Source organism: Camponotus floridanus, unplaced genomic scaffold (assembly GCF_003227725.1).
Source record: "Camponotus floridanus strain SB8 unplaced genomic scaffold, Cflo_v7.5 scaffold53, whole genome shotgun sequence".
Classification (NCBI taxonomy): Eukaryota; Metazoa; Arthropoda; class Insecta; order Hymenoptera; family Formicidae; genus Camponotus; species Camponotus floridanus.
The window spans coordinates 997994-1015949 of record NW_020229692.1 but is presented as its reverse complement, the minus strand read 5'-3'; the positions used below and the strand labels follow the sequence as shown (position 1 = coordinate 1015949).

General features: G+C 36.9%; 1 protein-coding gene across 4 annotated transcripts in view; it reads left to right on the top strand.

Annotated features, from left to right (window-relative positions):
* Positions 1–5933: 5933 nt before the first annotated feature.
* The window catches only part of LOC105253956 (BMP-binding endothelial regulator protein), a 36254-nt gene continuing 24231 nt past the window's right edge, over positions 5934–17956 (top strand). For 2 of the 4 annotated variants that reach the window (XR_889420.3, XM_011262338.3), the window contains exon 1: positions 5935–6457. The gene's annotated coding sequence lies outside the window, so the exon portion shown is untranslated. Of the gene's footprint in view, positions 6458–9042; positions 9167–17956 lie in introns of those variants that run through there. The other 2 variants (XM_025412576.1, XM_011262339.3) reach the window with 2 other exon arrangements.

Below are 17956 nucleotides of genomic sequence, written 5' to 3'. Positions count from 1 at the left end.
TCCTTTCTTGCATCTATCCATTTAAAAAGAAGCTGTTTCTATTCTATTATCAATTATTAAAATCAATTATTATGTCGATATGTCGCAAACATATTGCGACGTTACGACCCGTCAACAAGCCTTAGAACTAATGAAGATTTCCTTTTAAGTCGCTCCACGACGACGCCACCGTGAATCACTTCCGGTCGCGCATATCATTCCTTTTTAATAATCTAACTATTCGCGTGACACGCGCACATTCCGCCAGAGATTGCGCGGTTAATGCGAACGGAACGGACATCTCGGCGTAAGACGATTAGGCTTTCGTAGGCATTACGATAGTTGTTCGTGGAATATATTCTGAATCATTTGCATTCGCGTATGAGATCATTGCGTGCGAAAAATGTGAAAGCGCGAAAGATAGAGTATACGATAAAAATGAAACTGGTTACTTCGAAAAGCTACGGTACGGACGCAGTAAATAAAGATAAATCTCCTCTCCACACGTGCGCAAAGTTTCAAAAATACCCTACGTATATTAAGATTATATAATCGAGATTTTGATATTCCTTCGCGCGAACAGGTTTCTCTCTCTTTTCTCTGCCTCTCTTCTGTGAAATTTATTTTCTTCGGTGTATTACTTCACTTTTTAATAAACCGACGAGGCCGTTCCACTTATGTCGAACGTTATTAAACGTGTTATTCTTTCGAAATAATCGATTCAACTAGCGACTCCCTCCTCCCCGCTATTCTCCTATCCATGGAAAATCTTAATCATCACTCACCGCGTTGATGATGAACACAAATCAGCTGAAGTACCCTCATCGAGTGTTGCATCACTCTGAAAGAAAAAAAGACAAACATGAGCGATGCATCTTACGAGTATATTTCTTTTATCAAAAGATATTTTACTTTTGAATTAAATACAGAAATTAACAAAATATTAAACAAAGAGAGAGGCACAATTCCTGTCGTTCCTTCAAGGTTTAGGATCGCAATGAAATTTTCCCGGAGAGGAGAGAGATCCCCCTGTCGTTTATGCGCGACTTGCGACGAAATCGACTTTCGGCGAATCGCGGTTTACGATGCGCACGTTTCAATTGCAGAAGAAAAAGCACGTCGGGACATTCCGGCGCCCGGCATTCCGCGTCGTAAATAAATTAAATTAAACGCGCATTTGCGTACAAATTATCCCCGTACGGCGATGCTCAAGCACCCAATAAAAATATTTCGCTGCTCGTTAAAATTAACAATGTCGGGGCGAATAAATCGCGAATAATTATCCGGGCCACACACGCGCACACGCGCGACCGAACGTTGTTCCGGCCGCGAGGAGGGAAAGAGAAAGGGAGACGGGGAGAGAGCGATCTCTCCCACTCGCTTCGCTAGGAAGAAAAAAATAAGAGAGGACCGCGACCTCTCGCTGGGAAGAGAAGAAGAAAGGCCTGGCGCGGGGAGAGGGAGCGAGGGGACCCCTTTCACGCAAATGTGGCACGGACACGCTCATGAAATTCCTCTCCTCGTTTCGGACACGCGCGACACAGTCGGGGGATAACGTGCGCGGAATTTGTGCGACCTTGCGCCCATTACCCGCGAAAAGAAAGCAAAAGTAAGCATAGTAACATAGATTCCAAAAGCTCTCGCGTTTTCGCAGATTGGAGATTCGAGCAAATACCAGCCCATGCGGTCGTTGCTCTTTATTCAAGATATCTCTAAGGTGACTAGATATCTCACAATCAGTGAAAATCGAGATGAGTGATTGCGAAAGTGGAAAGTTTTTTTAATAAATATAATAATTCAAATATAATCAACTTAGTTTGCTTGCTTGGCAATCTAAAAATTCATTTTTCCATGTGGATACATTTTTTGTAATTCAAATCGGGACAAATAGACGTTTCGAGTGACCTGTCAAAAAATCGAGACAAAAGATGAAACATCGGGACGGATGGTCACTTTACTCCAACGCGAATTTTGCCCATCAATTTGCACAAAGCTTGACATTCGAGTTAATGTGCGAATCAATGACAGAATGACGGGGCGGGAGCGAGCAATGATGAGATTTCGACGTGTCAGCATGATTAATTTAAGGTGACATAAAAGATATTTTTTCTATCTCTTTAACAGTCAATAGCATCGTGAGTAAAAAATAAACAGGTTCTATTTGGACGAACAAATTAGCATACGCATGATATTTATACGCGACGGCGATTGAAAGGAAGTTAGAGATAGATCGTAGTCCTTGTTTCTCACACGTAACACATTCCTAATTATTATTTATTACACGAAAATGATTCGATTCGTATCGTTCTTAATAACGTTGGATTGATACGCGCCAATTATTATGTAATAATAAAGCGATAAAAGCGATTCGACAAGACATAACGCCGACATTTGAGCTTAATGGTCGCGTATTTAATAGCCGCGCGACATGGGAAGACGGGAAAGAGAAAGATCGAGAGTCTCTCCCCCATCCCCCTTCTTTCTTAGGCTGTCTTCTTCGGTTTCTTACTGCGATGAGAGCAGGGACGCACTTCCACGAAGAGAGCTAACGAGACGATCAGGTAGATACTCGGATCGCTAACAGCCGCTCAACGGGAGAGACAGAGCGGAGACGGTGGATGCCGTCCTCTTCGATAAGTATCTTCGTTATGTTGTACAATAACCGGGCGAGTTGGTCGCAGCTCGATCTTTCATCGCAAGAGACTGCGCTTCGACCTGCGTGTTACCTAATCCTGTTAGTGGTCTATGTTCAAATGGGCTCGAACGTAGTGACTTGATGTGAGAGAGATCCTGTATATAATATATGTGTATTAAATTCCATAAATATTCTACCAAATATCTATGTAAATTGAATTCATAAAGATACCAAAATTCACACATTTTTTCTCTTTCTCTCTCATTTAGTTCCTGATTGAAAGATCCAAATAAAAATTCGTAATCACATAGGTATTTCGAATGTTCCTTTGATAATATCTTATCTCAAACTATTTTTTACATCTTATCTCAAATTTAACATTCTACCTCAAACTATTTTTTAGATAGTCAGTCTTAAGTGTGATTCAAACTGAAATTTAAGAAATTGGTTCTCAAAGTCGATGCATCCAATAAAAATTATAAAAGTTTACTAAAAATTACATGATAATTTAATCAAATATATATAAGAAAGAATAAAAATAGGTATAAAGATCAGAAATTTATAAACATATAAAATAATGTAATATTATCAAAAAGAATATAATGCTATTATTGTCTAAATTATATGTAATTATACATTTAATTAGTCAAAGAAAGTCATAAAATATGCGCGAAAAAATTTTAAATATATATATATATATATATATATATATATCGAAATAATTCTAAATAAATTTTTGAAATTGAAGCGCTTTATCAATCTAATGGAAAGAATGTTGATGTTTGCTAGTGAAATCTTAACTCATTTCATAACTCAGTCAATATACTTTGTCATAGATTTCTTAGATACGAGATAGTACACTTGAGATACCTCATCGATCATCAACCAAATCATCGGATCAATGAACTTGTAGAAGGTTCAGACATCGCCGTGGCAAGGAACCACTTGACCTTGCATGGTCCAGACATCTCTCTGCTGCAACCTCTCAATCATTAAACGGTTTATTTACACATCTCATTGCGCAAAGATCGAATGCGGAGATCTACCCGTAAGATTTGTTAAAGTTCCTTGTCGATTAGGTATATCAAATTAGAAATCTCTGATAATTCATGACTTGAGAAAATTCTCATCGACACAAATGTCTTAACTAGAAGAATCGATGTAGAATAAATAACGATAGTGGTTAATTTCAATGGACCAAAAAAGATAAACCGATTGTAAAACATATTTGCACAGAATCTGCAGAACAGGTCGATTCGATAGATCAGGGATTACTATTAATTTAATTGATTCAAACTACATGCGATGCAAGACATTATGTAAAGATATTTTAACAAGAAAACTCATTATCTAGACGTGGAATCGAACCCGAATCTTTCATTTTCCGGATAAGTGCTCTAAATCACCGAGCTATCCAGACCTAATGTCACTATTTAACACAATTATATATATGTGTACGTGTGTGTATGTATATTTATATGATCTTAATGTGAGATTATAAAATTACTATTACAAAAATTTAACTATCAAGAAGCAATTTTATAGGATATAAATTTCGATCTTAAAAAGGAAAATATTTTTTACTTTTAACGCAAAATTTAAAACATCCAAATACTTCATTTACAAAATCTATATTTATAACCTATTAATTGGTTTAAATTAGTTTTACTAATATAAGAAATACAAGAGATACAAAGTACACATTGCATCTCTCCTACTGTCATTTATCTTTATGATACGATATCAAGAGCTGAAAGTCTAGAAAGCCAACTCACCGGTTTTTGCTTAATCATGTCGAAGTAAATTCGGAGGAGGACTTAGGCGAGAGCAATGAACTAGATGAATTATCTTGTAGATGTTCCATGTGAAAGTGGTCATATAAACGCGTTTAATTCGGGGAACGAATACCCTGTTCTCTTCTTCGCGGTGCGTCAAACGCACACACGCATACACGCGCGATTCGGTACATGCTGTCGGCGTGATAGTCTTTGGTATTTACCAACGATTCCACTCAATACGCACGTGTGTATAATATATTCAGTCACGTACAAGTACATATACATATACACATGTATGCACATTCTCTCCATCTTCCTCTTTCCATTCGCGAAAAAGAAAATAGAAGGTAAAGCTCTCCTCTTCCCACCCGGTATACGCGGATGTCCCTTACCCTTTCTACTCCTGCTCCTGTGTTCATTTAACTCGACCCAGCTACCCTTTCCGTCTCGCTCTCTTCGGAACGAAATGCAGCTCTCTTGCGGCTCTCAAGAACGAGCGAAAGAGTTTACTCTCGAACTCCTTCTGGGATAACCCACTAACAATCTCCGTTGTCCTCCGTCTCGTGCAAGGATCGTGAAAGCTCACCATACTTCCTCGGCTATGTTGGCATCGTGGAACGAGTTCGGCCACGAGTTGCATCGGCGCGTGTGCGGCTCGCACGTGGCATTCCAATCTCAAGATGCTTCGATCTAAACTTGGCGATACATATGTATATCTTATAAGAGACGTATATTTGTTTTCCGATGATGACGCTTGCAATTTCTCGCTTACTATTGCGGTAAATTTTTAAATTGTACGTTTTGCAATTAATACAAATTGTGTTTCCACACTTCTTCATATACATCTTCATGCTGTTATTTATTTTATGAAAAACACGATCGAAAATAATCTTCAGGAAGAAAAAAAAATACGCAATTATATAGATTAAGATAATTATTAATTAAATTATCATATGGATGCCAATTATATTAATTAAAAAAGATTGAGATTTCAATGTCTATTAATATATATATTTTTTAAATGTATATATTACATATAATCCATTTTATCAAACATTTCATCTTTTAAAAATTGTTCGACCTATTGATATATACCACATTTTTAATCGTATGCATGATAGTCATGGATCCTAGGATATAACATCAAAATTGTTTTCAAAAATAAGATACTTAAAATTAAGATACTTAAAATTATATAAGAAACTTCTCATAAAAATTTAGCGAAATCTTACTGATCGAAAGGAAAACAACATATGCATCTCTCTATCGTACATTTAATATTTATATGCTCTCCCTCTCTTTTCTTCTTCGACTCAATGCCACCTGCATCAACCGTTTCTATCCACATCTCTCGCACGTGCATACGCGCTCTTCTCCCCTTCCCTCTCCACCTCTCGGTGCGCGCGATGCCTCCTCCGCCTCTCTTAAGGAGAAAAACCACTATTACTCGCGACGTCCTTCTTCTCCTCCTCCGCAACCACTGCCACTACCACCAGCGCTGCAACCACCACTACCACTTTCCGTCTTTCCTCCCCCTTCTCTCATTCTCTCGGCGACCGCGCGCGAGCATCGTTACTCGCGCACGGTGGTGGAAATCGCAACGGAACTTCAGTGCAGCTGCAGCGAGCAGCTGACGCGGAATCATTCAGATCCGCAGTAGAGCTCGCGCAGCGTATGCGAACACTACGCGATACGATACGAGGCCAGACGAGACGAGACGAGACGAGACAAGACAAGACAAGATACGACACGCAGTGCCATCGGATACACGCGCCTCAGTGTTGGACCAGCTCCGGCGAGATTCGCCCGCGCGTGTCTCCGTATCTCGTGCCGCAAATGAACTCGCGTCGCGGGTGCGCGCGCGAGGGAGACTCTTCTGCTGCCGGTTCTTCTGTTGTGACTGCATCTCGTTATCAATCGCGAACAGTGCGGTGTATCGTCAAAATCGTCGTCGCCGTCTCGAGGGTTCGCGACGAGGTGCATCTCTGGCTGCAACGTCGGCGAACGAGCCGAGACGGCTGCTGAGAAAGGCGCCTGTAAAAGGCCGACGAAGGAATACTCGCAGGTGAGTGCAAAAGATCTGTTTGCTGTCGGGTATTCGCGTCTCTTGAAGAGACGGGGTCCTCGAGAGATATCTCGAGACACGATATAAATTGACGGATGGATTATCGAAGAGACGTTGATTGTACTTTTAATTTCGTAAGAAAAACAGAAAGCTACAACTAAAATGAAAAAAGAGAATGCAATTGGAATACAAAAGAGAGAGCGAAATTGTAATAGTCCTTTTCTATCTCTAAAATAATTATAGAGATGGAAAGAAGTTTGTAAAAAATGTGTGTGATATTAATAATCAATAGTTATAATTATTTTATTGATAATATTATTTAATATATTAAAAAATTACGAGAGCGAGATTCTTAATTTCTCATGTCGTTGTAGAATATATCGCAATTATCCTGACACCGATTCTATATTCTAATATAGAGTTTACTTTCTCCATTGACATTTAATAAGAAATTAAAGACTTGACATTTTTTTAAATGCTAAGAATGTCATTTAAATGTCCGAAGAAATTCTTCCATACATCAGTCACGTAAGGACACTTGAAGGATCTGCCACAGAGTTCAGCGCGACATATAGGGATAATTAAAGTATCGGGATGAGAGATTATTTATGGATGAAGGAAGAGAGAGAGAGAAAGAGAAAAAGAGAGAGGAGAAATGACGAGACCGAGAATGCGGATTACGACGCGTGATGGATGGATCGGCCTAGCAAGCGGATTTTTATCACGTGATATCACCGAGAGCAGCGTAACATGTTCGACTAGCGAGAGTGCCGGACCTTGCCAGTAGACACGTGCCCGAGGCGACACGTGATTTCCATTCGGTGATAGTGATTCTTTTTCGGGAAGTTTCGGTTCGTTGGTTTGACTCGTGAATCCGAGATGTCTCCAAGATGAGCATTTTTAACACATTGCTATAAATATATTTTGTTATTTGATAGAGAGAGAATTTTCTATTTTCTTGAGGGTGGCATTTGATATATATTTGAAAATGAGAAATAAAACGCGGATTTAGATATTTCGTGAAAGGCGTCTTCGAAATATCAAAGCCATGAGTCACATTTAGCGAAATGCGAGTTAAAAGTATCAGTCACAATTTTTATTTACGTCAAGCGCGTTCCATTTCGATGAGGTTTAGATCTAAACAAAATAACGTTTAACGTCATCCTTGCGAATTCGCGGAGACGATGTAAGCGATGCAAAAATCCGTGGGATTATCAGCGTCAGCTGTTCGTCACCTGAAGAAACGCCCCTGTGGGTGCGAGTGGAGAGAAAAACACGCAAATTCGTCGGTTACAAAATTAAATTCGACGATGCGACATTGCGATCTATATCGGTATAATCGATTTTCGTTGAGCCGACGCGTTGAGCCACTTCGTAGGCGGCTTGGAATGTTTTTTTTTTCATTATCAATATCTCAGAAGTAGCAAAAAATTTACGAATATGAATAATTTATGGATTTAGGAAATATTCCAACAGGACATCTGTAATAATTTTTTGCGAGAAAATACAGAAATGGATAACTACTTCAAGTTTTCTATATAAAGGCAAAACTAATAATCAGAGGAAAAAAGTTTGATCGAACGCAATTAACCGATTCATCCGATTGAATCTATCGCAAGGTACGTAAGAAATTACTGGTTTAATCATTTATTCGATCAATGGGAACGAACCGATTAATCGATCAAGGCATAAACCACCGACTCAATCGATTAATCAAGCAATCGATAAATGGATAACAATTTAATCGATAAATCTCGCGCGATGATGGTTTATGTCGAACAATGCGAATCACATAATGAAATATTATAATTCCGAAACTAGTATTACTTTTGCTACGAATAATCATATTAAAACAATTACAGTTTGAAGAAAATTAATTATTTGAAATAGTCTTGTTCAGATATAGAATTTTTATTCGTTAACAAGTTTTTTATTCATTAAAAGTAAAATAATAGGATAAACAAATATAATTTTTTTTTCATAAATTCAATTCAATTCTAATCAATTAAAACTAATCAATTAAATTTTTCATCACATTGTCCATATATAACAAGAGTATAACGATAATCTAGAAATATTCAAAGAATTAATTAAACTATGATTAATCGATTAAAGAAATCGCTTCACTGTTTATTATTCCTTAATAAATATTTCGTTTATCAAGGAAACATAATAAGTACGACGCAAGTTAATGACACGATGTGTAACTCCCGATTATTTGATATACACGGGATCACATGGGTCGTTGCTGTAATTATCGCGAACGATATTTCTCAGTGATTTAAAATGCTACCGGTAGAGAAAGAAAGAAAGAGAGAGAGAGAGAAATAAAGAGAGCAAGAGAAAGAAATATCGGTCCGCGCTCAATCCCTCATATAGCCAGGCTCAATCCCTACAGTCCACTCGCCCGTGAGCGAGTAACACTAACACGTACATGCAATACACGCGCGCGCGTACAGATCAGGCCCTTCCTCGCCAGCACGCACCTGTTACGTTGTGTTGTCGTTTCGCCGCGGCGTGGCTGCACGCGACAGCTCGTGCCACTTACTTCCAGTTACCTCTCGGCAGTGCGTGCCGTAGCGTCGCGTAGCCTCGCTATTTCTCGCCCGCCGAATCGACCCGGCTCGCGATCCTCGAGCATGGGGAGAGATTGATCGAGAGCGTGATATCCCGTTCGCGCGTTTCATCGGAGCCCGCCGAGAGATCCAGGTAGGATAAATATGCGTAATAGAATAGAATATATAGGAATTATTACGTCCTCCGTATCTCCTTTATCCTTCCCCCTCACTCTCTTTCTCTCTCTTTCTTTGCAAATTATCTCTGGTGCAATCTGGAAGCGGAATAAATAAATGTCAATCTTGAATAACGTGAAAAAAAGAGGCGAATGTAACTTGATCTGCCGCCTCTCTTCTTTCATTTCGAAGTGACATTACTCTCGGATCCGGGGTATCGATCTTATACGGATTTCGGGAATAAAGCTTTCTCGACGAAGAGAATGAAAGAAGATATGTATTATAAGGTGTGAAACTATACGAATCTTTTACGAGCATTAATATTTCAATTTAGAATAAATGATAGATACAATCCATCATTTAAAATCAATAATAAATCACATGTGCGAGAAACTAAAAAAACATGTTACTTAAAAAGATAATGCAGATAAAAATTATAGTCACATCAATTCAGCTTTTTAACAAAGCAATATTAGAGAAATTGCCTCTACGATTTCTAAAAATTCCATTTTAAATATGGAATATAAAAAAAAAACACTGACACAAATCGACAATAATACACATATTTTAATATAAATAGATCGTAATATTCCCGATGGAAATGCAGCAATTAAAGGAAGTATAAATCTGTTTGTTCCTAATTGCATTTTCTTGCCCGTCTTAAAAATAAAGATAAAAAAAATGCTGTAAAATACACGACAATTATCTTAATATTCATAACAATGAAAATATGATTGATATAAAGAGACATAATTTTGCGGAGAAACAAAAATTCTTATCGAGATTACACCGGGTTTTAATGGCTGAAGAATATACCGAAACACTAAAGAAGAAAAGGATCGAGAGGAAAGAGATCGCGGTCTTCCGAGGACGATCTCGCGAGTGTAGCTTCTTCCTCAGAGGCCTCGGAGCACTTTACTCCGGTAAAGCCGCGCGAGCGAGCATGCGAGGTCGAAGTCTTCCCTCTTTTTCTCGCTCTCGTCGTCTTCATCCCGCTCGCTCGAGAGAAACCTGCCATTCTATCTCTCTTTCTTTCGCTTCTCTCTCTCTCTTTCTCTTTTTCTCTCTGCGCGCCTTTCGACTTATATACAGTTTCTCTCTTCGGCTCGCGTCGCACGCGCCCGTCTCTTCTCGAGTGCGCGCTTTTGTGCGGCAAAGAGAGGACTCGCGGCGATTTGATTCGATTGCCAGATTTTTTGGAAAGCGAAAAGATGAATGAAAAAAGGTAAGATAAGTGTTAAATAATAATCGATTTGAGAAAATATTGTTCGCGTTTACAGAAATACTTAAGATAATAATTATGCTATCTTGTGGAATGCATTCTTAATTATGTTTAAGAAACACCGACACGTCCGCTGAAAAAATTTTTTAGGAAAATTTCAGAAAAAAAATCATAAATGCGTTGCGATATTATCAACTCGCTTTGTCCGATTTTCCAACATTGCGAATCATGTATATGTCAGTGACTTCGTCGACGAGCAACCGGATACGCTTAAGGGCCAAGCAACCGCAACAAGTACGAGAAATTACGATCTTGATGTTCGTAAATCCCGACACTGACGTAAAAAAGGAAACGGATCGTTGTCTCCATATATTATATCGTTCGTTCTCCACGTCCCTTCACGGAATTGGTTCTCTTCCTTGCGAAATTACATCGGGTCGCGACATCGCAAATTATCGACAGCATTATTGTGCTAAAGGATATTTTAATATTTCAACACAATTGATTTTAATTTCAAAAATACGCAAAGATTATAAAAAGAAACACACAATAACCAGGTAAAACAAGGTAATGGAGCTTAAAGATTAATAAACACAATATTACTATAAAAAGAAATTTAATATTTTCTGCTGTAGCTAAGAATATCATTCTTGACATTTCGCTAAAATTTTATACTTATTTTACAATTTAAGATAACGTTTAAGACGTTATAATATGATTCTATAGTGACTATATGACCCAATGACGGGGAGAAGAGAGAAAAGGGAAATCCTAATAGACATAAGAAGTAGTTTCTCTTTCGGAATTGATTTGTTGTGAGAGGACCAATAATTCGAGAGTGATGCGATATGCGTCTTCGTATCTATCATTTAGTGTTTCTCGATCGGTCAAGAGCCGTGCGCCATCAGCTCGCATATATATTGGACATTTGCATTTTAATCTAGACTTCAATTAAGCAGTAGCGATCCTATATCTTGAGGCGAAGCGAACCTATGTCATCAAGCTATTGTTGCGCGATGAAATTCATGCGGCTTATCGGAATCTTTTATTTCGCGTCTATACAGCTTCCAATTCGGTTCTCATTGTCATCGTCTTCGACGATCGTAAACGTCGACAGGTATCCCGCTGATTGTCGACAGCAATGAACCAATTAAGAAAAGTATTGAAAAAATGGAATCGCAACCGAGATCACAGTTTCACTAATTGTAATTGTTAATTTACGATTATTATTTCATTTATATTTTTGCGTGATTTATATTATTCTGATTTATATCATTCTCGGCTATATGATATTGCTCTCTTGATTATATTGGGTTGATTTACAAATAAGAGTTTATACTACAATGAATTACTTCTTTTAAAAAACTAGTGTGACCTACAGTATCTGATTATCTTATATATTGCAAAATGAAGAAAATATAATAGATTAAAATTTATATATTGTAATATTTTTCAAATATAAAATTTCAGTTTGTTAAGTAAAACGGAATTGATGTATGAATCAATCCAATAAGTTTATCGAACAAATAAGAAAATATGTTCAAGTTTACATTTCAATTTTTACTAGTTAGAGGGGATTATCTCTCACTCTATTATTATACTAGTATTTTATCTATGTTAGATATTTCAAGTATTCAATGACGTCAATTATCGCCGCGTATCACATCGATGACACGATGATCCGTTAGTTCCACTTTTCAATTTCATAAACGAATTCTTGTAGAGTCGAACTTTCACGGCTCGATTTTGTATAATGTTTCATCTTCGTCGTTGTCGTCCATATAGTCTCGTTTTACCCACGTTGAATGGGCACTGGATAATAATCGGATGCCGCTTCGAAAATTAAGTCCCGCCTTCTTGCGACGAAGCGGATTACGAGATTGAATTTTGCAAGAATTAATGACTTCTAAAAGTAAATTGAACCTGCCGGCAACACGGTGCCGCATCGTCGTCGTGTCGTAGTTTAGATGAGTTCCATCGTATGCATGATAAATTTCAACATTTTAACATCTACAAAATATTGCCGCGTCATGTAATTTTTAATTGAAATTCTTTCAGCTATAACACAAAAGATTTTCCAAATTAACTAATGTAACTAATTGATAATCAGAAAAACGAATGCGCAAGTTTTTTGTAGGACGCTATCTTTTTCTATAAATCAAGCAATCTTTGATTTTAAAAAATGACAACAAATTAATAAAGATTAAAATTATATTACAATTAAAAAGCAAGCACCCTTTACAAGTATTTCGACGAGCGAGATATCTGTTTTCGTAATTGCCCTCGTGAATGAATTTAATTTAAATAAATGACCAAAGGTGCAACTTAAAGATGCAATCGTTGAAGTCGTAATTCGACGAGGGGAGGAAGCCGCGGATATTTACTTTCATTACCCCGATAAAATCACCTCAATCAAAATCCATTAAAGTAATCGTCTTAATATTCATTTGCTTTTCCTCGATCGTTTTATTATATATCCAATCGCGGTAGAGTAAGAGAAAGGAGAGAAAAAAAAGAAAAAAAATAATGAAAGAAGGCAACGCAGACCTAAGGTCGAATTCTTATTCGTGCACCGAACTCACACTGACCACCAGATGCATTCTTATACGACGGCGAAAGTATTATCCTCCGCTTTAAATCAGAGATAAGCGGGACTCGTCTCGTCCATTAAGGGCGAAGGATGCATAAGATACTGTTCGGCCGGGCGTGGAAGGCCGCGATAACGGATTGCAGGCATAATGCGTGTTCAACAGCAGCCTAAATACATGAATCTCTAAGTCATCTTATGAGGAGAGATGAAAACCACGTGCTCGAATTCTTTTAAACGAAATAAAATTATCCTATGATAAATAAATTTAAAAAATGAAGAAATATAAAATAAAACTTTATCTTTAATTTTAATATGACAAATTTTATTATTAATTAGTCCAATATCAAAACTTTTGAATAATTTTTAAATTAAAAATGTGCTTTATAGAATTTATATTTTTGAGATATAATTATAATACAAAGTTTAATATTTTATTTTTACACAAATACGCGAGCTTTATTTTTTTCAAAATTCGTTCGCTTATTTATGACAGATATTGATTATTCTTGCGAAATTATCGAATTCTTCCAAAAATATTCATAATAGCTAAAAATGAATTTAAATTTCATCAATCATCTTTTGGCAGATGGTAATCACTGTTTAAAATTATAATGAATGATCGTCTTCTTAGTTTAGAAAATTTACGATAAGTTGTGAATAACATGAGTCATTTTTGCATAAATATAAATTGAAGTCACGCATAGATATGCGATTCGCCGAAGGATTAGTAACTAAATTTCGCAAACTGCTATTCCTACATATATATTCCACGTTCGCCGTTCGCATTTCTGACATTTTTCCTCCGTGTGTAATGCGTACTTTATGACGAGTTTTATTTCCACCATTCAATGCCTCCTCGGCAACGCCATAATTCGCCCCCGGATCACGTCCCAGAAATCCTTGCAAGTGAGATACTAGCTACCGAGAAAAGTGCATTTCTCATTCGCATATATCGCGAATAGCATTTTAAGAATCTTAATATAAGAATTAGTCATCAAGATATAAATAATATAGAAATCTTAAAATTGTTTAAAAAAATGACATTCAATTCAATTTTCATAAAAAAACTATCTTTATATTCATATCGAAAAATACATCGCTAAATTTATATCAAAAATTGAATCAGAAATTTTGATATAAAGATAATAGATATTCAAAAATTGTTAAAATGATGTTATAAATACAAATGCTAATAAAAACTAACAAGAATGCCATTTTATTATTGAGAAATCATCAAACATCTAGATTATCTTATTCGATAAGATTTATTCCAAGCGATAATCGTTGCGGTGGTTGACATTATAATGCCATGCGAAAATAATCATTCTCGTTCGCTAGCGTGAGAAAATAAGCGCTATTGTAACACGGTTATAATACGAGCAAATCAGAATGGCGAGAGATCGAGGAAAAATTCCGCGCATCGACGAGTGACCAACGCTGCGGCTATAGCTGCACCCGACACGAATATACGATTGCAAATACGTTATGGGTCTCTCTCTTGCTGGAGGCTCGCGACTCCATTCATTTTCACGATTCGGATGAGGGAATTTTTCGGATATTATATGGCGCCCAAATCGGAATTATCTCTCATCGCTCTGTACCGTTTTCTGCTCCACTATCCTAATCTTCTTTCGTATCTTCGCGATCGCGTATCGTCGTTTTGTTCGTCGATTAAGGTTTCAACGTCGGGGTCTCATTTCGGTTAACCGACTCTCTTCCTCTGTTTTTTGTATCAGTTGAATGCATAAGTAGCAATATATTTCCAAAAGGAATCATATTATACATATATAATGTGTTTTCTTCATAAATATTTTGTTCCTTTGTATCTCATCGAAGTTTTAATTCCAAGGAACCTGTTTGAATTCCTCTACTTCTGTAACAACATTCCAGCAAGATTTTATACCATGATGTCATTTTGTTACGTGAACAATATGATTGAAAACGTTTGATTCGAATGCGTGACGGTGAGAAATGTAGATATTCTTTAACTTCGAAAGACAAGTTTGTAAACAACTCACGTTGACCAGCCAAGTCTATGCAAAAGTCTGGTTATAAAATACCGTACGATTCTAAATCTCAAGCTCTTATTACACGTGGCGATAAAGTGAGAGCCGTGCGCTTTGCAAAAAGTGACATCGACGAGCGGCATAACAATCTTCGAGCACTCAAACGGTTCAAATATTAAAATTTCAATATTGATTCTCCGACAGAGAGAGAGAAGCTCCACGCGTTTCTATATGTGCATAAATTATAACATACACGGCGCAAAAAGGGGTCTTCGAAAAGCCGCGTCTTAATGATCTCCGATCCGGAGGCGGATGGCGCTTTGAAAATTTGAGAACAAGTATTTCCGAAGAAAAACATACTCTTATCCTACTTAAGTTTGATAAATTTCCGTGTCGCTCGCGATCGTCCCGCGACTCTGAGAAAAAGGATAAAGACGCGATCGAATGCCGAGATGAATGATCGTAACGAGCGGCTGTCGATACCGATCGATCGATCGTTTTCCCGACGACGATTGCTCGTCAATTATCTCAAGTGCACATTATCCCTACGTAAACACGATCGCAGCCGGCGGTCGCGTAACAATAATGGATAATTATAGCAAGCGCGTAAACGCCACGTCACGTTGCATAGCGCATAGCGAAAAATCCGAAACACATGTCTTATCGGCCGATGAGGAACGCCCATATACCAATTGCGAAGAGAGATCGTAAACGCCACACGCGATAAAGATCAACGATATCGGCGGACTTAATGTTGCATTACATTAGCCTACAACAAACGATTGCTAAATGAGCGATTACCGCCGCCGTTCGCGGCCGATAATTACCATCGGACAAGCGGTTATTACCGCTTAGCGAACGATAATTCATTATTATAGGTTCGCGTTAAATACGTGACTAACATAGTCCTATGTGCGCGCTTCTATTTCCCTTCTCGCCGATTGAACGTAAAAACATGCCGATATTATTGTTAAACAAGAAGCAATTATCGAGTTAAATAGTCCCTCGACTAATTAATTTAATGTCCGATCTACACATCGTATTTTACGTATTTTACTACTGGAATGAACGAAGAAAGTTTAGCTCACAAATATGCTGCGCGACGTAATATTTCCCCTCTCTGATGGGATACTTTCACTAAAAAAACTGCCGGCATTTTGATATATTCGATAGCGACTATAATTATCATTAATAGAAGGAGCTAACTAGGAAACTTGAAGCGACTTAATAAAATCCGCGAATGCGATCGAGTGACATTATCGGCTATGAGAAAAAACTGTCCATTTCGTTTCCATTCACGTTTATATTAAAAATATTTCTGATTAATGATAATGTTCTATAAGACATTCATTTAAGATATACTTGTATATAAATATATATCGATGTATTTTCAGTGAAAACTCTGCAGAGATAGAAAAAAATTTATCACATTTAATAATAGGGCATAGAAAATTTATGACAATCGTCGAATTAATATTTTATAAAAAGATATAAATCTTATGTTGCATTCAGCGTCAAAGTAAAATTAAAAGTAAAAAGAGAAATAAAACACAGATATTACATAAATGTCAAATGATAAAAATACACATCCTATTTTCGAATAATTTCCAAATTACATTCGATTGCTAAAAATCAATTAATCTAGACAATTTCTTAATTAAAAATACGTTAATCTTATTTCTTAGCATGAATGTACATACTTTTTTAACTTTGACATAATCCGACTATTATTTATTGAAAATTAAGAATTTCCCCTAATAATATTAAGAGAAGAATGTAAATACCTAGAATAGTGTTTCTCGACTTAATAACATAGCAATATAACTACAATCTAGCGATAGATAATGCCTCTCTCTCGAAAGAATCTTTTGTGCGTTGGCTGGACAGTCTCATATTTCGCATAACTTTCCTTTTCTCTTATTGAATTTATCTAATGGGTGTGTTAAACTAAAACTAAATTTGCTCTTTTTCATTTTGATTAATAGTTATATTATTTCATTAATAGTTGTAATTTTACGAGACATAGTGAAGGAGTTTTTGTGACCGTTTTGCTGAATCTCTTTCTCTCCCTCTCTGTTTTTTTAATCGAAATACAAGCACGCTTAAATTAAGAATTGTAATTCATTCGGATGATTCTACAGAGATCTCGTAACTGTCTTTCTCGGAATAACAATCCGCGGAAATTACAATCTTTCGGGTTTCTTCTTCTTGCGCGAATTCGCGCGCGAAAATATACAACCCGCCCGAAAATATATCGCACTTGGGGGTTAATACGCCGATTAATTGGTTCGCAAAAATACAAATCGTTCCTTGTCAGTAAGTAAGATTACTTACTCTGATCTCGCAGCTCCAGTTGAAAGCACATCTGTTATATTTTAACACGTAACTTTTGTTATATCTTTTATATGTTTTGTTATATCTTGTAAATTCAAAAATAAAGGAAGAGAACCTGAAGGAAATATTTTAGTCGCTCTCTCCACGAATTTCGTTATGTAAGATGTTATGTAGAGATTCACTCAAAAAGTAAAAGGATCTTAATTTTAATGATGCATCTTTTCTCCGTTAGATATATCTTTTTATATAATCAAAGTATATACAACAAATATCTTGATAAGATTTGATAAGGTAAAATTAAAATTCCGAAAAGATGAACTCTTTGCTTAAATTTAGGTGAACGCGTACAATCAATTACTTTAATATATAATAAAAGAAGACTCGACTAACCGACAAACTTTTGAATAATGATGACTGTCGTTGAAATAATGAAATACAACGAGAAACATTGGGCTTAGAAGGGCTGTGGCTGAGAAAAAAAGGTGAACTACCCGGCGATGCACGTAACACGGTCGACGTTGGAAAGTCACGACGTGAATAATGCGCACGTCAGTCTCTATTTTCAATCCCGTAACTCTTTGTGCACTCATCCTTGTGCCCGAACGTAGAGAAAAA